The sequence below is a fragment of the Symphalangus syndactylus genome, chromosome X (genome assembly GCF_028878055.3).
Source record: "Symphalangus syndactylus isolate Jambi chromosome X, NHGRI_mSymSyn1-v2.1_pri, whole genome shotgun sequence".
In the NCBI taxonomy this organism is placed as follows: Eukaryota; Metazoa; Chordata; class Mammalia; order Primates; family Hylobatidae; genus Symphalangus; species Symphalangus syndactylus.
The window spans coordinates 135,215,089-135,238,433 of NC_072447.2; the positions used below are offsets into that span (position 1 = coordinate 135,215,089).

A 23,345-nucleotide genomic window follows, 5' to 3' on the forward strand; every position below is an offset into this window, starting at 1 on the left:
TCTTGGCTCACTGCAACCTCTGCCTCCCGGTTTCAAGCAATTCTACCTCAGCCTCCCGAGTAGCTGGGATTACAGGTGTGTACCACCTCGCCCAGCTAATATTTGTATTTTCGTAGAGGTGGGTTTTCACCATGTTAACCAGGCTGGTCTTGAACTCCTGACCTCAAATGATCCACCTGGCTCGGCCTCCCAAAGTGCTGAGATTACAGGCGTGAGCCACTGTGCCTGGCCCTGGCCTCCAGTTCTTAAAAATCAATTGGAGTTGAATATTCCATAGATATTCTACAAATATTTGCTCCCAAGACTCAAGAAGGCCCCAAGAACTGAGGCAGAGACAGAGCACATAAGTGGACAGTACACAATTCTAACAATGAAGCAAGGGTGCAATGTTTGTCTTAGCTTCGATTCCATTTATTTTGCTGCAAAGATCTATCTATACACAGCTGAAAATTAGTGATAACATTGTCTCTTATCTGTTTTGTGCTGCTATAACAAAATGCCACAGACTGGGTAATTTATAACAAACAGAAATGTATTTCTCACACTTCTGGAGGCTGGGAAGTTCAAGATCAGGTGCTAACATCTCGTGTCTGGTGAGGGCCTATCATGCTTCCTCACATAGCAGAAGAGCAAAAAAAAGAGCAAACCCACTCCACAAACCCTTTTTATAGCAGCACTAAACACCTCCCATTAGGCCACACCTCCCAGCAGTGTTGCATTAGGGATTAAGTTTCAACATGCATTTTGGAAGGAACAAAAACATTCAAACCATAGAACATTGGTTTAAAACCAATATACCAGAACTTAAGCATGTGTATCATCTCTTTGAAGTAATTGAACAATTATTCAAAGACACTTGGAAACTGCCTACATAACCTGTGGCATATATTCAAATTTACTCGGTTGGGATAAATTTTGGTCATTGGAGAATAGAAAAGGTGTGTGGGAATAGCCAAACATCACTTAGAGCCAAATGAAGTGAATATGATGAGTGATACACTGGGTGCACTGGCTCACACCTGTAATCCCAGCACTTTGGGAGGCTGAGGCAGATGGATTGCTTGAGGCCAGGAGTTTTAGACCAGCCTGGCCAAAATGGCAAAACCCCATCTCTACAAAAAATACAAACATTAGCCAGATGTGGTGGTACGCACCTGTAGTCCCAGCTAATCGGGAGGCTGAGGCAGGAGAATCATTTGAACCTGAGAGGTAGAGGTTGCAGTGAGCCGAGACTGTGCCACTGCATTCCAGTCTGGGTGACAAAGTGAGACTCTGTCTCAGAAAAAAAAAAAAAAAAGAGTGATAGACCTGGTCCATAAATTTTGAGTTAAAAATGAAGTATGATAATTAAGAAATGAGATTGATTTTCTTGAGGTCCTCATAATTGGCTCTGAAGGTTTTTTTTTTTTTTTTCTGACGGAGTTTCGCTCTTGTTGCCCAGGCTGGAGTGCAATATTTTACTCCTTCCCGTTGTTATCTTTGTTTAGACTGATGAGCTTCTCTGTGCAAGGGTGCCTTTTTGGAGCAATGTCCTCATTCAGTCCATTGATATGAACCACTTCATTGAATATCTTAGACGGTAAGTAGTAACAGCTGCTGTGCTTGCTTGTCAAAAGGAAATTTTTCAGAGCCTGGACTTTTGTAATATATGGCTTCTTTCTGTTTTCTATAGCTATCAGGAGAAAGTAATCTTTCTCTGGAACCATCCCAGAATGTAGATCAAATTACATCAGAATACATAGACATTGACTTACTGGTTAGTCAATCACATAATCAATGTGAAAAAAAACGATACTGTGCATTTTTGTACCACACATTTTACTTCTTCTATGTTCATTCAAATACAGTATTGCATTCAGACCATCTACCAATTATCTGAAGGGCAGTAAGGTAGACATTTCTATCCCCATGTGAAAGACAAGAACACAGGTTCAGAATGATTATATAAATTACCTAGGGTTAGATAGTTATTATTTTATTATTATATAGATATTAGATAGTTATTATTTTCTTGGTTGTAAAAAAGATTTAGAAGCCTAGAAACTACTTAAAATAATTTTTTTCAGGAGCTAAGACGAATATACAATATAGGTCAAACACACTTGAAGCTCAACAAAACAAACCAACCACGTAACAAAAGAGGGGAACCCTTTGTAGATAACTGACAAATGTGAAAGTGTTATTGTTCATCTATTTATTAAATCAACGAAAATTTATTTTTATAAAATAAATCAGGCTTTCAGCCGTGATTCTTGCCCACAGTTTGAAGGTGAGCCAGGCTCTTTCACATTACGATAATCAGTTTCTTTGACTAAAACAAGACGAGGGACAGAGAGAATGATACTTGCTTTACTTACTCCATTGGGATACTGTGAAGAGCTTTGCCAGTTGTAGAGATCTACACACAAGTAAAGACTTAACAAATGTTTATTGAGTGCCTACTGTGTATAATGCACAAAGGGAAACATTCATCTGCCTTCAAGAAACTAGTAGCCTGCTAGAGAAAGAATAAAATGTATAAAAATGAGAAATGTGAGGTAGAAAATCCTAAGTGCCAAAATAGAGGTAACATTTCTGAAAATATTGCAGTTACTACATTTCCAAAAATAAGTAGGTGGTTACTGGAGTTGATCAATAAAATGATTACAACTATAAAAATGATCTTTTTAGGCACACAGCTTTAGCATCACATTTGCTTTATTCCCAGTACTTAATTAAATCATTTTCACTTGACAAACATTTATTGAGCAACTACTATGAGCTGGTCCCTGTCCTAGGAGCTGGAGATAAAGTTAAAAATGCATGTCCTTGCTCTCAATGAACTTATGGTTTAGTAAGGAGAAACAAACATGCACAATAATGATAAAAATTTACAGGTGCAGTGGGGGATAGCGTAAGGTAAGCAGTGGTTAGTTCTAGCTGATGGTGGAGTGAGCAAGGATCTGGGAAACTTCATGGAGAAGGTTGTGTTCAGTCTTGAAGGAGAGGGAGGACTCCCTGAAGCAGGCAAGAGGCAAGGAGCCACGGATATCTCTGGCAGAGCGAAGGGCATGAATACAAACACAAAAGTCCAAAGAGCCTGGGAGTGATGGCAACTGTAAGTGGTTTCCGGTGGCACTATTGAAGTAGGCTGAGGGAAGAGACGAGCCACGGAAAATATGAGACACCTGTTGATTTCTTCACACTTTTGCCCAGATTCAGGCCTATAATCATCCTTCAATCTGAATTCTTTTGTTTTATGTAATAGCTTCAAGTCTGAATGATATGGTTTGGTTCTGTGTGCCAACCCAAATCTCATCTCGAATTGTTATCTCCACGTGTTGAGGGAGGGAAGTGATTGGATTATGGGGGCAATTTCCCCCCTGCTGTTCTCGTGATAGTGAGTGAGTTCTCACGAGGTCTGATGGTTTTATAAATGGTAGTTTTCCTGTACTCACTCACGCTTTCTCTCTGCCAGCATGTAAGATGTGCCTGCTTCCCCTTCCGCTATGATTGTAAGTTTCCTGAGGCCTCCTCAGCCATGCAGAACTGTGAGTCAATTGAAACTCTTTCCTTTATAAATTACCCAATCTTGGGTATTTCTTTACAGCAGTGTGAGAACAGACTTATACACTCACCCACACACAGTTGAAAACACCTGCATTTGAAAAACAAACAACAACAACAAAAAAAAAACAAAAAAAGTTTTGTTTCCAAAATGTATTACAAGTATTTTCCATGTGAACATGGTGCTGAACGGCACAACTGGACTTGGGGTAGTGCATTACTCTCTACTGCATATTAATCCAAGCTCGTTAAAGACTTTCTGTGTGAACTTCTTCTAGGAAAAAAGGAGTCTGAAAATTTTTAATTAACCATTCAGGTTTCTAGAGCTCTGAAACAGTTGTTAGCTCACTAAATATTAGTATTATTCTAAAATATTTTTCAACTAAAGTCTGCATTTTCTGTATTTCCATTCCTTTTTTCCCTCACTCTGTGGCTTCACTTGCTATATTGCTTTCAAGTTTGGTGAGAATGGATCCTTTCCCTTTTACTGTGGGCCAGCTGTTGTGTGTTAGAGCTTACCGGAATAAATGCTTGGTGCCCCTAAGAAGCCATGTTCATAATCTTTTGTGATATACTCCCCAATCAAAATTGGAGTGCCTGCCTGTATCTGCTGTTGACTACAGGCTATCTTGCATGAGTATCATTCCTGCCTTTTGAACAGGAGCTAGTCTAGCGCAATAGTCATTTGCCATAGGGGAATTCCATTACCTCTCCTTACCAGGAGGATGGATTCTGTCTGTTTACACTGAAGATGGGGGAAATTTAATTAAATTCCTTCAAGTGCTAGGGTTTACTTACACTATCAATTTACTGCTAAAACCGCCATTCTCATTTTGGAGAACAAGAATAGGACCATATGTCTTAAACTTATCAACTGTCAGCACTTCCAGTAATAGTTTTCTGCTTAGAATCAAAGAAAGATTTGGGGTTTTGAGTTCCCAAAGCCCTCTAGTTAGGACCTTATGGACCTCATGATTTGGAACTGAATTTACTATACATTTTTGCCCATTGGAATGAGTTTTGCAGTAAATCTAGTGTCTTATTTGGAAAATGTCTTGGGGTAAAGTTTGGCAGCTTCTTCAAAGAGTAGTTCATTCCTCCCATCATTGCCTGGTGAAGACTATGCAGAAATTAGATTAAACAACACCACTGCCAATAAATCATCCAGGTGTTTGGCCAAATAACAAAATACTGGACTATGGGGAAAGCTAGTGAAAGCTAGGATAAGTACATACAATAATTGGCATAAAAATAAATCAGTATAAAAAGAAACATGGTAAAAATTTCAGATGCCAGAGATAAGGCATTCTTAATCCTGTCCAAAAATTGATATTATGGGAAAACTCCCCTTGAGTTTCAGTTTAGTTCACTATTTGAAGGTGGAAAAGAAATACATATGGATTTGGTTTGGAATTTGTTTACAAAATGTTTGACACTTGGATAAAAGCTGAAAAAAATCTATCAAAAATCTAATGGGACATGAAACCTGTTCTCAAGTAGCTTATAACATAGGTGAAAAGATAAGACTTCCACACTTGGCATCATTAAAGTCAAAGAAAGCTTGCAATGATGAATGAAATGCATATAACTTAGTGTAAACCTGCATGATACAGACACGCATCAAAAGCTGTGGAAATTCAGGAAAAGAATCAAAGGATTAATGAGGAGCTCAAGTCTTAGGAAAAGCTTCATGATGGATGTGTGATTTCTGTTGACTCGGAGGCTAGGCACAGTTTGGGTGCACAGAAGGGAGAGAGAATGAGATTCTGATTCTCATTCAGAAATGAGAAGAAAAAGAGCAAAAGCATGAGAAATAGAATGAAATTGGTGGGCAGAAGGCAAAGAAGGGGCCAGGCTACCTAGGGTAGACTATGTGAGAAGGCTGGCATGGCCGGGTAGACTCAGACGTGGCAATGCAGGCTTTAGAAGTTAGTTTGAGTTCCAGAGCCATCAGGATCCATTGAGCAACATAGTGACACGATGAATGCAGTGTTGTGGGAAAATTAGACCAGGATTTATGGGATTACATATGGCCATCCAGATGGCAAACACACCAGTTGCAAAGATTCTTACTTGCCGGTACAATGAATGTGAAGGGAAAGAGGCCGAAGGCTGGCATGAAATCAGGCTATGATGGAGGCTCAGATAAAACAGAATGAATTCAGATGGAGGGTACAGATAGTTCCCACTGGCATATGAGAGAGGTGAGATGAAATATTCTAATATAGAGTACCCAAAAGAAACTAAGAGGATAAAAGAAACTAAGGAGAATTAGAGAGCTGGAATAGTGAAGTTCCATTATTATCTGGCCCCTGCCTCTGACTCCAACTTAATTTTCTTTTTATTTTATTTTATTTTATTTTATTTTATTTTATTTTATTATTATACTTTTAGGGTACATATGCACAATGTGCAAATTTGTTACATATGTATACATGTGCCATGTTGGTGTGCTGCACCCATTAACTCGTCATTTAGCATTAGGTATATCTCCTAATGCTATCCCTCTCCCCTCCCCCCACCCCACAACAGTCCCCGGAGTGTGATGTTCCCCTTCCTGTGTCCATGTGTTCTCATTGTTCAATTCCCACCTATGAGTGAGAACATGAGGTGTTTGGTTTTTTGTCCTTGCGATAGTTTGCTGAGAATGATGGTTTCCAGTTTCATCCATGTCCCTACAAAGGACATGAGCTCATCATTTTTTATGGCTGCATAGTATTCCATGGTGTATATGTGCCACATTTTCTTAATCTAGTCTATCATTGTTGGACATTTGGGTTGGTTCCAAGTCATTGCTATTGTGAATAGTGCCGCAATAAACATACGTGTGCATGTGTCTTTATAGCAGCATGATTTATAATTCTTTCGGTATATACCCAGTACTGGGATGGCTGGATCAAATGGTATTTCTAGTTCTAGATCCCTGAGGAATCGCCACACTGACTTCCACAATGGTTGAACTAGTTTACAGTCCCACCAACAGTGTAAAAGTGTTCCTATTTCTCCAAATCCTCTCCAGCACCTGTTGTTTCCTGATTTTTTAATGATCGCCCTTCTAACTGGTGTGAGATGGTATCTCATTGTGGTTTTCATTTGCATTTCTCTGATGACCAGTGACGATGAGCATTTTTTCATGTGTTTTTTGGCTGCATAAATGTCTTCTTTTGAGAAGTGTCTGTTCATATCCTTTGCCCGCTTTTTGATGGTTTGTTTGTTTTTTTCTTGTAAATTTGTTTGAGTTCATTGTAGATTCTGGATATTAGCCCTTTGTCAGATGAGTAGGTTGCAAAATTTTTCTCCCATTCTGTAGGTTACCTGTTCACTCTGATGGTGGTTTCTTTTGCTGTGCAGAAGCTCTTTAGTTTAATTAGATCCCATTTGTCAATTTTGGCTTTTGTTGCCATTGCTTTTGGTGTTTAAGACATGAAGTCCTTGCCCATGCCTGTGTCCTGAATGGTATTGCCTAGGTTTTCTTCTAGGGTTTTTATGGTTTTAGGTCTAACATTTAAATCTTTAATCCATCTTGGACTAATTTTAGTATAAGGTGTAAGGAAGGGATCCAGTTTCAGCTTTCTACATATGGCTAGCCAGTTTTCCCAGCACCATTTGTTAAATAGGGAATCCTTTCCCCATTTCTTGTTTTTGTAAGGTTTGTCAAAGACCAGATGGTTGTAGATATGTGGCATTATTTCTGAGGGCTCTGTTATGTTCCATTGGTCTATATCTCTGTTTTGGTACCAGTACCATGCTGTTTTGGTTACTGTAGCCTTGAAGTCAGGTAGTGTGATGCCTCCAGCTTTGTTCTTTTGGCTTAGGATTGACTTGGCAATGTGGGCTCCTTTTTGGTTCCATATGAACTTTAAAGTAGTTTTTTCCAATTCTGTGAAGAAAGTCATTGGTAGCTTGATGGGGATGGCATTGAATCTACAAATTACCTTGGGCAGTATGGCCATTTTCACGACATTGATTCTTCCTACCCATGAGCATGGAATGTTCTTCCATTTGTTTATATGCTCTTTTATTTCATTGAGCAGTGGTCTGTAGTTCTCCTTGAAGAGGTCCTTCACATCCCTTGTAAGTTGGATTCCTAGGTATTTTATTCTCTTTGTAGCAATTGTGAATGGGAGTTCACTCATGATTTGGCTCTCTGTTTGTCTGTTATTGGTGTATAAGAATGCTTGTGATTTTTGCACATTGATTTTGTATCCTGAGACTTTGCTGAAGTTGCTTATCAGCTTAAGGCGATTTTGGGCTGAGACGATGGGGTTTTCTAGATATACAATCATGTCATCTGCAAACAGGGACAATTTGACTTCCTCTTTTCTTAACTGAATGCCCTTTATTTCCTTCTCCTGCCTGATTGTCCTGGCCAGAATTTCCAACACGATGTTGAATAGGAGTGGTGAGAGAGGGCATCCCTGACTTGTGCCAGTTTTCAAAGGGAATGCTTCCAGTTTTTGCCCATTCAGTATGATATTGGCTGTGGGTTTGTCATAGATAGCTCTTATTATTTTGAGATATGTCCCATCAATACCTAATTTATTGAGAGTTTTTAGCATGAAGGGTTGTTGAATTTTGTCAAAGGCCTTTTCTGCATCTATTGAGATAATCATGTGGTTTTTGTCTTCGGTTCTGTTTATATGCTGGATTACATTTATTGATTTGCATAGGTTGAGCCAGCCTTGCATCCAGGGATGAAGCCAACTTGATCATGGTGGATAAGCTTTTTGATGTGCTGCTGGATTCGGTTTGCCAGTATTTTATTGAGGATTTTTGCATCAATGTTCATCAAGGATATTGGTCTAAAATTCTGTTTTTTCTGTTGTGTCTCTGCCAGGCTTTGGTATCAGGATGATGCTGGCCTCATAAAATGGGTTAGGGAGGATTCCCTCTTTTTGTATTGATTGGAATAGTTTCAGAAGGAATGGTACCAGCTCCTCCTTGTACCTCTGGTAGAATTAGGTTGTGAATCCATCTGGTCCTGGACTTTTTTTGGTTGGTAAGCTATTAATTATTGCCTCAATTTCAGAGCCTGTTATTGGTCTATTCAGAGATTTAACTTCTTCCTGGTTTAGTCTTGGGAGGGTATATGTGTCAAGGAATTTATCCATTTCTTCTAGATTTTCTAGTTTATTTGCGTAGAGGTGATTATAGTATTCTCTGATGGTAGTTTGTATTTCTGTGGGATTGGTGGTGATATCCCCTTTATCATTTTTTATTGTGTCTATTTGATTCTTCTCTCTTTTCTTTTTATTAGTCTTGCTAGCGATCTATCAATTTTGTTGATCCTTTCAAAAAACCAGCTCCTCAATTCACTGATTTTTTGAAGGGTTTTTTGTGTCTCTATTTCCTTCAGTTCTGCTCTGATCTTAGTTATTTCTTGCCTTCTGCTAGCTTTTGAATGTGTTTGCTCTTGCTTCCCTAGTTCTTTTAATTGTGATGTTAGGGTGTCAATTTTACATATTTCCTGCTTTCTCTTGTGGGCATTCAGTGCTATAAATTTCCCTCTACACACTGCTTTAAATGTGTCCCAGAGATTCTGGTATGTTGTGTCTTTGTTCTCGTTGGTTTCAAAGAACATCTTTATTTCTGCCTTCATTTCATTATGTACCCAGTAGTCATTCCGGAGCCGGTTGTTCAGTTTCCAGGTAGTTGAGCGGTTTTGAGTGAGTTTCTTAATCCTGAGTTCTAGTTTGATTGCACTGTGGTCTGAGAGACAGTTTGTTATAATTTCTGTTCTTTTACATTTGCTGAGGAGTGCTTTACTTCCAACTATGTGGTCAATTTTGGACTCGGTATGGTGCTGAAAAGAATGTGATTTGGGGTGGAGAGTTCTTTAGATGTCTATTAGGTCTGCTTTGTGCAGAGCTGAGTTAAATTTCTGGATATCCTTGTTAACTTTCTGTCTCGTTGATGTGTCTAATGTTGACAGTGGGGTGTTAAAGTCTCTCATTATTATTGCGTGGGAGTCTAAGTCTCTTTGTAGGTCTCTGAGGACTTGCTTTATGAATCTAGGTGCTCCTGTATTGGGTGCATATAAATTTAGGATAGTTCTTCTTGTTGAATTGATCCCTTTACCATTATGTAATTGCCTTCTTTGTCTCTTTTGATCTTTGTTGGTTTAAAGTCTGTTTTATCAGAGACTAGGATTGCATCCCCTGCCTTTTTTTGTTCTCCATTTGCTTGGTAGATCTTACTCTATCCCTTTATTTTGAGCCTGTGTGTGTCTCTGCACGTGAGATGGGTTTCCTGAATACAGCACACTGATGGGTCTTGACTCTTTATCCAATTTGCCAGTCTGTGTCTTTTAATTGGAGCATTTACCCCATTTACATTTAAGGTTAATATTGTCATGTGTGAATTTGATCCTGTCATTATGATGTTAGCTGGTTATTTTGCTCATTAGTTGATGCAGTTTCTTCCTAGCCTCGATCGTCTTTACAATTTGGCATGTTTTTGTAGTGGCTGGTACCAGTTGTTCCTTTCCATGTTTAGGGCTTCCTTCAGGAGCTCTTCTAGGGCAGGCCTGGTGGTGACAAAATCTCTCAGCATTTGCTTATCTGTAAAGTATTTTATTTCTCCTTCACTTATGAAGCTTAGTTTGGCTGGATATGAAATTCTAGGCTGAAAATTCTTTTCTTTCAGAATGTTGAATATTGGCCCCCACTCTCTTCTGTCTTGTAGAGTTTCTGCTGAGAGATCCGCTGTTAGTCTGCTGGGCTTCCCTTTGTGGGTAAGCCGACCTTTCTCTCTGGCTGCCCTTAACATTTTTTCCTTCATTTCAACTTTGGTGACTCTGACAATTATGTGTCTTGGAGTTGCTCTTCTCGAGGAGTATGTTTGTGGTGTTCTCTGTATTTCCTGAATCTGAATGTTGGCCTGCCTTGCTAGATTGGTGAAGTTCTCCTGTAGATTCTTCCCACAACTCTAGAAAAGAATGCAGCTGCTGGACAACTTGGTTTTGACCTTGTGAGGCTCATAGCATAGGAACCATCCAAAGCATACTGTAGCCAGACTTTTAACCTACAGAACTGTGAGATAATAAATGGATGTTATTTTAAGGCACAAAATTTGTGGAAATTGTTATGGCAGTCATTGAAAATGAATGCATCATCCTTTAACACTCAGCTCCAACGTCATGCTTCTGGGAAGTCTTTCTTAATCATGGCAGCCGATAATTATTGTTCAGTAGGGCTTAGGAGCAGTGTGGTGGCTGTTGCCACTGGAGATGCAAATAAATACTAAAAGGAGACTGAAGGGTTAGAAGGAAATATCAATAATAGACAAGCTGATTCATCCTAGAGGACTTTGGAGAAGGTCAGAAATTGCAGGCATTAAGTTCTGCCCCATTAATGGAATATAACTTCCAATGCACTGTCTAGTTCACTCTTAAGCAGGAATGGATAGCCAAAGATCACCAGTTATTTGAAGGAAAACTCCAATTTGAAAAAGAGAGACCAAAACAAAGATGAAGAAACAAAACAAATATAAACAATGTTAGGTGTGGCCAACAAATATGTGAAGAAAACTCATCATCACTAATCATTACATAAATGCAAATCAGAACCCCAATGAGATAGCATCTTTTATCAGTCAGAATGGCTATTAAAAAGTCAAAAAAACAACAGATGCTGGCAAAGTTGCAGAGAATAGGGAACACTTATACACTGGTAGTGTGAATGTAAATTAGTTCAGCCACTGTGGAAAGCAGCATGGAGATTTCTCAAAGAAGTGTGGAGATTTCTGTTTAAAACAAAACTGTCATTCAACCCAGAAGTTCCATTACTGTGTGTATAGCCAAAGGAAAATAAATCATTCTACCAAAAATACACATATACATGTATGTTCACTACAATACTACTCACCATAGCAAAGACATGGAATCATCCTAGGTGTCCATCAACAGTGGATTGGATAAAGAAAATGTGTCACATAAATAATAGACACATAGACCAATGGAACAGGATGGAGAGCCCTGAAAATATGCCACACACCTACAACAATCTGATAGCAATGAGGCAATGGGGAAAGAACTCCCTATTCAATAAATGGTGCTGGGGTAACTGACTAGCTATATGCAGATAATTGAAACTGGACCCTCTTCCTTACACCATATACAACAATCAACTTGAAATGGATTAAAGACTTACATGTAAAACCTAAAAATATAAAAATCCTGGAAGACCATCTAGAAAGTACCATTCCGGACATAGGAACTGGCAAAGATTTCATGACGAAAATGCCAAGAGCAATTGCAATAAAAGCAAAAATTGACAAATGGAATCTTATTAAACAGCTTCTGCACAGCAAAAGAAACTATCAATAGAATAAACAGACAATCTACAGAATAGGAGAAAATATTTGCAAACTGTCCATCTAACAAAGGTATAATATCCAGAATCTGAAAGGAATTTAAACAAATTTGCAAGCAAAAAACAAACAACCCCACTAAAAAGTAGGCAAAGGACATGAACAGACACTTTTCAAAAGAAGACATACATATGGCCAACAAGCATATGACAAAATGCTCAACATCACTAATCATTAGAGAAATGCAAATCAAAAGCACAGTAAGATACCATCTCACATCAGTCAAATGGTTATTATTAAAAAATAAATAACATGCTGGCGAGTTACAGAGAAAAGGAAACACTTATACACTCTTGGCAGGAGTGTAAATTAATTCAGCCATTGTGGAAGGCAATGTGGTGATTCCTCAAAGAGATAAAAACAGAACTGCCATTCAAACCAGCAATCCCTTTATTGGGCATATACCCAAAGGAATATAAATCTCTCTACCCATAAATACACATGCACATGTATGTTCATTGCAATATTATTTACAATAACAACGACATGGAATCAACTTAAATGCCAATAAACGGCAGATTGGATAGAGAAAATGTGGTACATATACACCATGGAATACTACAGAGCCATAAAAAGAATGAGATCATGCCTTTACAGCAACATAGATGGAGCTGGAGACCATTATCCTTAGCAAACTAATGCAAGAACAGGAAACCAAATACTATATGTTCTCGCTTGTAAAGGGGAGCCCAATAATGAGAACATATGGACATGAAGAGGGGAACAAAAGACACTGCAGCCTACTTGAGGATGGAGGGTGGGAAGAGGGAGAGGATCAGAAAAAAATACCTGTTGAGTATGTGGCTTAGAACCTGAGTGATGAAATAATCTGTAAACCAAACTCCTGTAACACACAAGTTTACCTATATAACAAACCTGCACATGTAACCCTCAACCTAAAATAGAAGTTAAAAGAAAAAAAGAAGAAAATGTGGTACATATACACCATGGAATACTATGCAGCCATAAAAAGAATGAAATCATGTCTTTTGCAGCAACATGGATGCAGATGGAGGCCATTATCCTAAGCGAATTAATGCAGGAATAGAAAACCAAATACCATGAGTTCTTACTTAAAAGTGGGAACTAAACACTGAATACACATGGACACAAAGATGGGAACAATAGACACTGGGGACTGTTTGGTGGGGGAGAGGAGGAGGGGAGTATGAGATGCAAAGCCACCTATTGGGTACTATGCTCAGTACCTGGGTAATGAGATCATTTGTACACCAAGCCTCAGTAACATGCAATTTACCCATTTAACAAATAGGCAAATGTACCCTCCAGAACCTAAAGCAAAAGAAGAAGAAAGCCTGTAATCCCGCACTTTGGGAGGCTGAGGCAGGAGGATCACGTGAGCCCAGGAGTTTGAGACCAGTCTGGGCAACATAGGGAGACCCTATCTCTACAAAAAATTAAAACTTAGCCAGGCATGGTGGTGCGTGCCTGTAGTCCCAGGAGGCTGAAGTGGGAGGATTGCCTGAACCCAGCCAGTCAAGACTGCAGTGATACATGATAGTGCCACTGCCCTCCAACTTGGACAACAGAGTGAGACCTCATCTCTAAAAATAAAAGGAAAAAGTTCTGAGAAAGTGATTATTTTCACCCATGAATTTTATCCTCAGCTAAGTTATCAATCAAATCAGAGGGTAAATAAAAACATTTTCAGATATGCAAAGTCTCAAAAATCTTACCTACCATGCATCCTTATTCAGGAGGTGGTGTTCAACCAAAACAGTGATGGAAACCATGGGAGAGATTCACAAAACAGGGTGCTATCCAGGAGACTGGGGACAGGAATGTACAAGACGACAGCTGTGCAGCAAGCTCAGAAAGCAAACAGTTCAGACTGGAGCAGACCAGAGGGCCCCAAGAGGGACATTTCTAGGGGAAATCCCCCTAAACCCAAACAAACAAATCAATAGCCAAACTGAGAGAATCTGAAAGCTTTGCTTATGTGACCATGTGAACATTGTGCTGAGGCATTTGATAAGACTGTTGGCAAGTATAGGAAGATTTGGTCACAGGTTCAAATAAACTATGCAAAGGAAAAAATAAATCGGGTAAATTATTTACTTTTATTTTATTTTACTTTTAGAAACAGAGTCTCACTCTATCACTCAGGCTGGAGTGTAGTGGTACGATTATAGCTCACTGTAACCTTGTATTCCTGGGCTCAAGTTATCCTTCCACCTCAGCTTCCCTAGTAGCTGGGAGTACAGGCATGCCCCACCACACTGGCTAATTAAAAAAAAAAAAAAAAAAAAAAATTTTGTGTGTGTGGAGACAGGGTCCCGCTATGCTGCCCAGGCTGGTCTCAAGCTCCTGGTCTCAAGTGATCCTTCTGCTTCTGCCTTCCAAAGTGCTGGGATTATGGGCATGAGCCACTGTGCCCAGCCAGTCATTATCTTTTTTAAAAACAGAAATGGTACAAAAAATGTTATCACAGTATACTTCTTGGTTCAGTAGTGAACAATATTAGCATAGTCATGATGATGCAAACTTTAAATTGTGATATATAACTCTATTGGTAGAACAGAGAAGGGGAGGGGATTTGTAAGCAAATTGACTCCTCATCTACCGTTATAAGATGGCAATAGATTAATTATAATGGATCAAAAGACAACAATGCCTGCCTGTTATTTAATAATATGAAAGTAAATGTCAGAAGAAACATTTAAAAAATTGAAAGTAAGATGGGGCAAGTGTGAGGGCAGAGGGAGAACAAGGAGACAGGAGTCTTGCTTTTTGTTGTAGCATAAACCTTTTATACCAGAGTAATATAACATTGTAATTCAGTATATATTATTTAGTTAAAAATCATGATCAGTTTGAAAAAGAGTCAATGGTGGTTAAACATAAGGTAGAGGTTATTTTCACCCCCATTTTCTGAACTGTCTGCTCCCATGCATCCTGTGGTTTCCTCCTGGCCATAATTGGAGAGGAAAGAGCCTGAAAAGCTCACACTGAGATCTTAGTCTACTACACTCCAGCCTGGGTAACAGAGTGAGACTATGTTTCTAAAAGTAAAAAATATTTATGAAATAAAATAAAATAAAAGTAAATGATTTACCAGATTCATTTTTTCCTTTGCATAGTTTATTTGAACCCATGACCCTAGGCACTTAAGGGTCTATCCCTTCAGGAAGAGGGTACTGGAGGTAAAATCTACATTTTTTTTTAAAAGGAGTTTGGAGCAGGTCAATGCTAAGCAAGAAATAATTTCTGAATATGGATACACAGGCATTTGTACATGTTCTGAACAAAATGGGGTTTGGTTGCAATGGGTGGGCAGGTGACATACTTTCTTTTTTTTTTTTTTTGAGACAGAGTCTCGTTCTGTCACCCAGGCTGGAGTGCAGTGGCGCGATCTCAGCTCACTGCAAGCTCCTCCTCCCAGGTTCACGCCATTACCCTGCGTCAGCCTCCCGAGTAGCTGGGACTACAGGTGCCGACCACCACGCTGGCTAATTTTTTTTTTTTTTTTGTATTTTTAGTAGAGACAGGGTTTCACCGTGTTAGCCAGGATGATCTCCATCTCCTGACCTCGTGATCTGCCTGCCTCGTCCTCCCAAAGTGCTGGGATTACAGGCATGAGCCACTGCGTCCAGCCACAGGTGACATACTTTCTAGCAGGGAAGCTTTCACTTTGTTCTCAAATAGAGCCATGTAATAAAACCAAACATTTGTATTGCATTTATAAAGTACTTTCACCTAGGTCATCTTATCTGAGTCCCGTAAGGCCAAGGTCATCCAGCTAATGCATGAAAAAAGATGGAGCAGCACTAGGATCCCAGACCAGCTGCCAGGGATCCCAGCCTCTGTACCACTTCATTGAAGTGCCCTCACTGCCCTTAGAAGAATCACTCGGCCAGCAAACTAGTGATGCACATGCCCCAGCTCCTCCCAGCATCCCTCCACCAACCTGCCCTGCTCACTGCCTCTTTTCTTTCTAAGCCCTAAACAAAAGTAAGCAAAGGAAAGTCAGGGACATCAGAAAAAGGAAGGCAAACAGATGAGGTTAGGTGGAGAAGCAGAGAAAGTAAAGTAATCCCCAGGTCCCTTTCTGCTTGGTGACTGGAATCACAAACATGGCACCTGTGTACACTCAACGCTCATCTCATCAGATTCACAGACCTGAATCCTTTTCACTGCTAACACTCGAGGCAGAAGGAGATAGGCATTGAGGATCATGTGTACTGACAGAAACACACAAGGAAAGGCATAATCATTGCCCCTTGATAGCAAACCAACCAAAGTGCAAATGTAGTGGTTTTCTCACAGAGTGTATCAGCCTTCCCAGCAAGAAACTAAAAATTCCATGCAGAGTCTGCCTCATCAGGGATTCTCTGATTGCCTTCAACCACACACCTGGCAAGTTTGGAGGTCATCCTGAACAATGTCCCAATCAGCATCTCAAGAAAACCTGCCAATCCTAGCCTGGAGCCTGGGAAGTTTCCCCACTCTGGGAATATTGGGAGAAACTGAGCTTGAGAGGTGAAAAGAGATGAGTGATGAGAACTTTGCTCCAAAGTTCTTTAAGGGGTGGCCCCTGGGAATGCCCAGAGACCCACTGTTTTGGTCAGCCTTGGGAATCTGAGTGTGTTAATCTTTGCCCCACTAGTGGTTGCATTTTCACAAGCAGGCCTTCCTGTCAAGCTAGGGCAGAGACTGATGGTGCCTGAAGCCTGAACAGTAGGGATGCCTCTGCTGCATTTCTTCTTTTCTCCAGTAGCTTATCCTTCCCCGTGTTTCACTTTGTGACCAATGGAGGAGGCCATGGATCCCAGATTACTCCCTCCCTCCATCTTGAGAAAACAAAGGGATCAACGGAAACAAATACATTGAAGCGTTAAGAAGAATCTCAGAAGCCTTGCATTTTAACAGAGGCATGAGAGAGCAAATCTTTACCCAGAACTCGAGACAATGACAGCCTATGGCTGCCCTCAAACATATAGAAATTGAGAGCTAGCAGAACCACTGGAAATCACCTGTCTGCATCTTCATTTTACAGAAGGGGAAACTGAGGTCCAGATAGCTGAAGGGATTTGCTCATCATCCTTAAGGAGTTAGTGGCAGAGAACCAAATTCCCTTGCTAGCAGGCCAAGATTCTTTGCACTTAACCACACCATCTTTAACTCATAGTTCAAAAAAAATTCCTTAGAAACAAACTGTTGGAGACCAGTTCATTCATAAGACAGGGTTTGGTAGCAATGTATACTTTTCTGTCTTCTATGTAGAAACAAACTCTTGGAGACCAGTTCATTCATAAGGCAGGGCTTGATAGCACTGTATACTTTTCTGTCTTCTATGTAAACTATCAGGAAGTTCATTCATTAAGTAAATTAGTAAGTGCATGTGTAGTATCAGATACGGGGAATTGGCTGGGCATGGAGTCTCATGCCTGTAATCCGAGCACTTTAGGAGGCCGAGGTTGGGTGGATCACTTGAGGCTAGGAGTGTGAGACCAGCCTGGCCAACATGACAAAACCCTGTTTCTACTAAAAATACAAAAATTAGCCGGGCGTGGTGGCAGACGCCTGTGATCCCAGCTACTTGGGAGGCTGAGGCACAAGAATCACTTGAACCCGGGAGGCAGAAGTTGCAGTGAGCTGAGATTGTGTCACTGCACTCCAGCCTGGGCTACAGAGCAAGACTGTCTCATAAAAATACAAATAAATTTTAAAAAAAGATACAGGGAATTCAGAGACCTTGGAGGAGTTCATAGTCTAATGGAGGAGAAAATATAGAAAGGATGATTAAAATGCAGTGTGATTATTGTTGGATAAGGTGATAAATCAGAGTAGTTGAGATTTTGTAAGTGCATGGAGGAGGGGCACCTCATCCTATCTGAAGAAGATGTCATAGAAGGTTTTTCAGAGTAGCTGGTGTCCAAATCAAGTCCTAAAAGTGATGGGACAAGAACAATGAACAATTCAGACAGGGTATAACTGTAAAGAAACTCACTCTCCAGTTAGGAGGATAGATAAATAAAAATACTCTATGCTAAGGGCTGGCAGAAAGGTAAACTCAGGGATCTTTGGGAACACAGAAAAGGAATTACTATTGGAATAGGGGCAGGGAATGGGGTGGCCAGGGTCACCTTTACAATGGTGATTACACCCGAGTTTGGTCTTCATGAGCACTGACCAAGGTGACTTGATAGAAGGCTGAAGACAGACTATGGGCCTGAGTATACAGAAAACTATCCTCTGTGTTATGAGTGAAGGATACCATACTGTGTATTAGGGTTCAGACTAAATTTCTGTTAATAGAGATTCAAACAGGATAGAAATTTCTCTTTGTCTCATGCAACAAATAGAGGGAGACAGGTAGGCTGCTTTGCTCCAAATGATCTTCCAGAGATATTTTACTACCTTTTGTAGTGCCATCATCACCTTGAATATTGTCCTAGTCTGCACAGTCAAAACTAGTTCATTACCACTATGTTAGTGTTTTAGCCTCTAGGGGGAAAGGGGAAAAAAAGAAGTGCAGGACAAAACATTTCCTTTTAAGGAAGCAACTCAGAGGTTGCAGGCATCACTTTCATATACGAACGCAGTGACATGACCACACATATCTGCAAGGGAGGTTGGGAAAAGTAGTCTCTATTCTAGCCAGGTTCCTTGCTAAGTCTTAGGGATTTATGTTACTAAAAGAAATAAATAGAAGGAATGGACAGTGGGTGGTGGGGGGAAGTAACAGTATCTAACACATGCTAATTTGTTTCCCCATGTACAGGGAAAGGCAGTTTTAGAGAGGAAATAGTTAAATGATAGACGGCAGAGGGTCTTAGCCATGGACAGTTAAAGAGTTGCCGTGTCTCAAGGTTGCTGGTTTGGGTAATGGACAAGCTAAGAGTATGTCCAAACATTCTGGATTGGCAACTCTCCCAAAACTTAGCAGGCCAGGACAAAAAGATACAATCCTTGATAGGAGTGTCCCAGATAGAGTTACTGCTATCTTTAAGCTGTGTCGCTCAGGCCTCTTTACTCAGTTCTACTTTGCCTGACACGAAGATGTCAGGCTAGTCTCTCTGCCTGTTCTTTAGGAAGAACATCTTCACCAGATAGAGAAGTCTGACAGGGCTATCTAAATATTTCTGAACTGGTCCAGATCATTGCTGTCATTCTCTGAGGTTGGCATGCCAAGTCCTCAGCATCAGTAAAAAGGCATTGCTGTACACTCACAACCAGATAGAAGCAGAGGCTTGAACAGGATCAGTCCACTGAGATGAGGTATAAAGCAGGGGCAGGCATAGCTTCAAGCAAGTGATCAGCACTTCTTGGCTTGTAGGTGGCCATCTTCAACCAGTGCTTTCACACGGTCTTCCCCATGTATTTGCCTGTATCTAAATTTTCTCTTATAAGGACAGCATCATATTGGATTTGGGCCCATCCTAATGACATTATTTTAAAAACAAATTAGCACCTATCCCAGGATGGAAGTATAGTTTGGTGCCATGGAATAGAGGAGTCCCATAAGCTGGCCACATTCTGTCCACAGGGAGAAGAGTCTAAGCTACTGAGGGGTGGGGCTCAGAGATAGGGCTTCAAGCCCCCAAGCACTGGAAGAGGTCTGAGACCTCCTGGACTACAGGGAACAAGGAGTCAGGGTGGGGACCAGAGCAGGTGCAGAGAATTATGAGCTATGATATTCAGGTAAGGAAGAAGGGAAGGTGACTCAAGGAGCAGTAATCCCAGGGCTTAAGCTTTATCTCAGAATGCAGGAAAGAAAGAGGGTATGCTTCTATCTCAGAAGACAACTCTTCCCAAACCATGTTACTTCCATTGTCCTCTACTCTGTGCTCAAATTAGAAAATTGAGTATCATCCTAGACTCGTTCCTCATCGTCTTAGCATATCCTATTTATAAGTACCAAATGCTATCTATTCTATCTTCTAATTTTCTCTTGAAGCAATTCAGTTACCTCCAGTCCTTCTACCATTACTTTGTCCAATTTTCCAAATTTTCCAGCCCTACTCTCCTGGATTACTGCAACAACTTTCTCACTGGCCTGCCTGACTCCACTCTTGCTGCCCTCCAACCCATCTGTCATGTGCTAAATTGTGCCACCTTCCCCAAAATTCATGTGTTGAAGTCCTAACTCATGATAGCTCAGAATGTGACTATTTAAAGATAGAGTCTTTAGAGAGGTAACTAAGTTAAAATAATGTCATTAGGATGGGCCCAAATCCAATATGATGGTGTCCTTATAAGAGAAAATTTAGATACAGGCAGATACATAGGGAAGACCATGTGAAAGCACTGGTTGAAGATGGCCACCTACAAGCCAAGAAGGGAGGCCTCAGAAGAAAAGAGCACCAATACCTTGGTCTCAAACTTCCAGGCTCCATAATTGTGAGAAAATAAATTTCTGTTATTTAAACCACTCACTTGATTTTGGGGTACTTTGTTATGGAAGCTCAAGAAAATTAACACATCATCCTTTACACTGTCTACAAAATGACTCATTAATTACAAAGTTGATCATGTCACTCCTCTGGTTAAAACTGAGACAAATGGGACAAATGGGATTCCATCAAACTAAAAAGCTCCTGCACAGCAAAGGAAACAATCAACAGAGTCAAACGACAACCCACACAATGGGAGAAAATATTTGCAAACTATCCACCTGATAAGAGGTTAATATCCAAAATAAATAAGGAGCTCAAACAATTCAAGAGCAAGAAAACAAATAACCCAATTAAAAATGGGGAACAGACCTGAACAAATATTTCTCAAAAGAAGACATACAAATAGCTAATAGGCATATGAAAAAGTATGTCAACATTGCTAACCATCAAGGAAATGCTAATCAAAACCACAAATAAAATATTACCTCATACCTGTTAGAATGGCTATTACTGAAAAGATAAAGTGTTGGAGAGGATGTAGAGAAAAGGGAATTGTTGTGCACTGTTGTTGGAGATGTCAATTGGTACACCCATTATGTAAAACAGTATAGAAGGTCCTCAAAAAATTAAAAGTAGAACTACAGTGTGATCCAGCAATCACACTACTGGGTATATATCCAAAGGAAATAAAATCAGTATGTTGAAGAGATACCTGCACTCCCATGTTCATTGCAACAGTATTCATAATGGTCAAGATATAGAATGAACCTAAGTGCTGATCGAAGAATGAATGAATAAAGAAAATGTGGTGTACACACACACACACACACACACACACACTGGAATACTATTCAGCCTTTAAAGCAGGGAATTTGCAACAACATAGATGAGCCTGGAAGTCATTGTGTTAAATTAAATTAGCTAGGCACAGAAAAACAAACTACATGATCTTGCTTACATGGGAAATTGAAAAAAGTCAAACTCATAGAAGCAGAGAGTAGAATGATGGTTGTCAGGGGCTGGGGGTTAGAGATATTGGTCAAACAATACAAAGTGTCAGTTATGCAGACTGAATAAGTTCTGCAGATCTAATTATGTATTGGTGAGTACAGTTAATAATACTGTATTGTATACTTCAATATGCTAAGTGAGTATATTGTAAATGTTCTCACCGCAAAAAAGACATACATGCTGTGGCTCATGCCTGTAATCCCAGCACTTTGGGAAGCTGAGGCAGGAGGATCACTGAAGCCCAGGAGTTCGAGACCAGCCTAGGCAACATGGTGAAACCCCATCTCCATAAAAAATAAAAAATGAGGCGGGAGGATTGCTTGAGCCCAGGAGGTCGAGGCTGCAGTGAGCCATAATAGCACCACTACACTCCAGCCTGGGTGACAGAGCAAGCAAGACCCTGCCTCAAAAAAAAAAAAAAAAGACATACAATAAAATAATTAACTCTATGAGGTGATGAATGTGTTAATTATCTTCATTGTGGTAATCATTTCACAAGATGTACATATACCAAAAATAACTCAATCAGCCTGGTACAGTGGCTCTTGCCTGTAATCCCAGCACTTTAGGAGTCTGAGATGGGAGGATCACTTGAGGCCAGGAGTTTGAGACCAACCTGGTCAACATAGTGCGACCCTATCCCTTAAAAATAATAAAAAAAAAGAAAATAAAGCTGAAAAAAGAAACTTAAAGCTATAAGAAAGCTCCCCCTAAAGCTCCCTCAATGGGCTTCTGCTTTCAGTCCTACTAAGAATAACTAGTAAATGGTTGTTTAAAATTTTTAAAAGTCTCTGTAAAGGCATAGAAAGCTGCTGAAGCAATCAGCATTAGAGAGGCCAAGATTTCAAAGAAGGTTGAACCACTGAAAGGAGAGCTACATTTTCCCTGTGGGCTTTGGCAAATTTGGGGTGTATAGTTAGAGATTGAGAATCTGGGCTTTGGCCAGACAGAGGGCCACTGCTGGGGAATACAGGAAAAACAGAACTTTTGATGGTTATTGAGGGCTGGGTTGAGAGGCCAAGACCCCAGTGAAAGGGAAAGGAAAAAAAAAAAGAATATGACTCATGTGGAGTGTTTTTTGATGAGACTAAGAAGCTAAGCAGGAAGCCTCGAGAAACAGTAGCATTTTGGGCAGTCTCACTATGCTGAGTAATGTAAGGATTTGATTTCAAGATCTGCCAGGAATAAGAGCCCCATTGAACACACAAGATTATCAGATGATAGCTCTGAAAGGTAATGCTTTAGGAGCAGGGGCCAGGGGCTTTACCAACATTGAACCTGACCTTGATTCAGCTTAGTCACTGATTTGGTAAAGGTGATCTGCCCCTACTTGATCTGCCTAACAGAGAAAACAGTACATTCTCTCTGAGGGAAGATAGCATCATCTGGAGCCTTTTAAATTATTTATACACAATTGGATGGCATTCATTTAAAACTTTCTAGGAAATATAAGAGATGAGGCCGGCCGGGCGTGGTGGCTCAAGCTTGTAATCCCAGCACTTTGGGAGGCCGAGGCGGGCGGATCACGAGGTCAGGAGATCGAGACCACGGTGAAACCCCGTCTCTACTAAAAATACAAAAAAAATTAGCCTGGCGTGGTGGCGGGCGCCTGTAGTCCCAGCTACTCGGAGAGGCTGAGGCAGGAGAATGGCGTGAACCCGGGAGGCGGAGCTTGCAGTGAGCCGAGATTGCGCCACTGCACTCCAGCCTGGGTGACAGAGCAAGACTCTGTCTCAAAAAAAAAAAAAAAAAAAAAAAAAAAAGAGAGAGATGAGGCCATATGACTGAAAACCTAGAAGGAAAAAAACAGACAATAGGAAAAAATCCATGGGTGATCCGAATATATAAGTTAGCAAACAATGCATTTCTAACAACTATATATTCAGATAATAGAGGAAAGATGGTGAAAAGAAATATAAAAAAGGAAAATTTAATCCAATAATTGGAATCTATAAGTAATCCAATAGAAATTCTAAAGTTAGAAAAAAGCCCTAAAATCTCAATAGATGTGTTTAATGGATGATTGTACACAACAGAATAGAGGATTAGTAAACTAGA

The 23,345-nt window shown here is 40.2% G+C and overlaps 1 protein-coding gene across 3 annotated transcripts in view; it reads right to left on the reverse strand.

Annotated features, from left to right (window-relative positions):
* The window catches only part of RAP2C (RAP2C, member of RAS oncogene family), a 49,274-nt gene extending 35,504 nt beyond the window's left edge, over positions 1 to 13,770 (reverse strand). Inside the window, exon 1 of one of the 3 annotated variants that reach the window (XM_055267020.2) lies at positions 13,618 to 13,770. The gene's annotated coding sequence lies outside the window, so the exon portion shown is untranslated. Of the gene's footprint in view, positions 1 to 13,613 lie in introns of all 3 variants that reach the window. The other 2 variants (XM_063635352.1, XM_063635353.1) reach the window with 2 other exon arrangements.
* Positions 13,771 to 23,345: the final 9,575 nt, after the last annotated feature.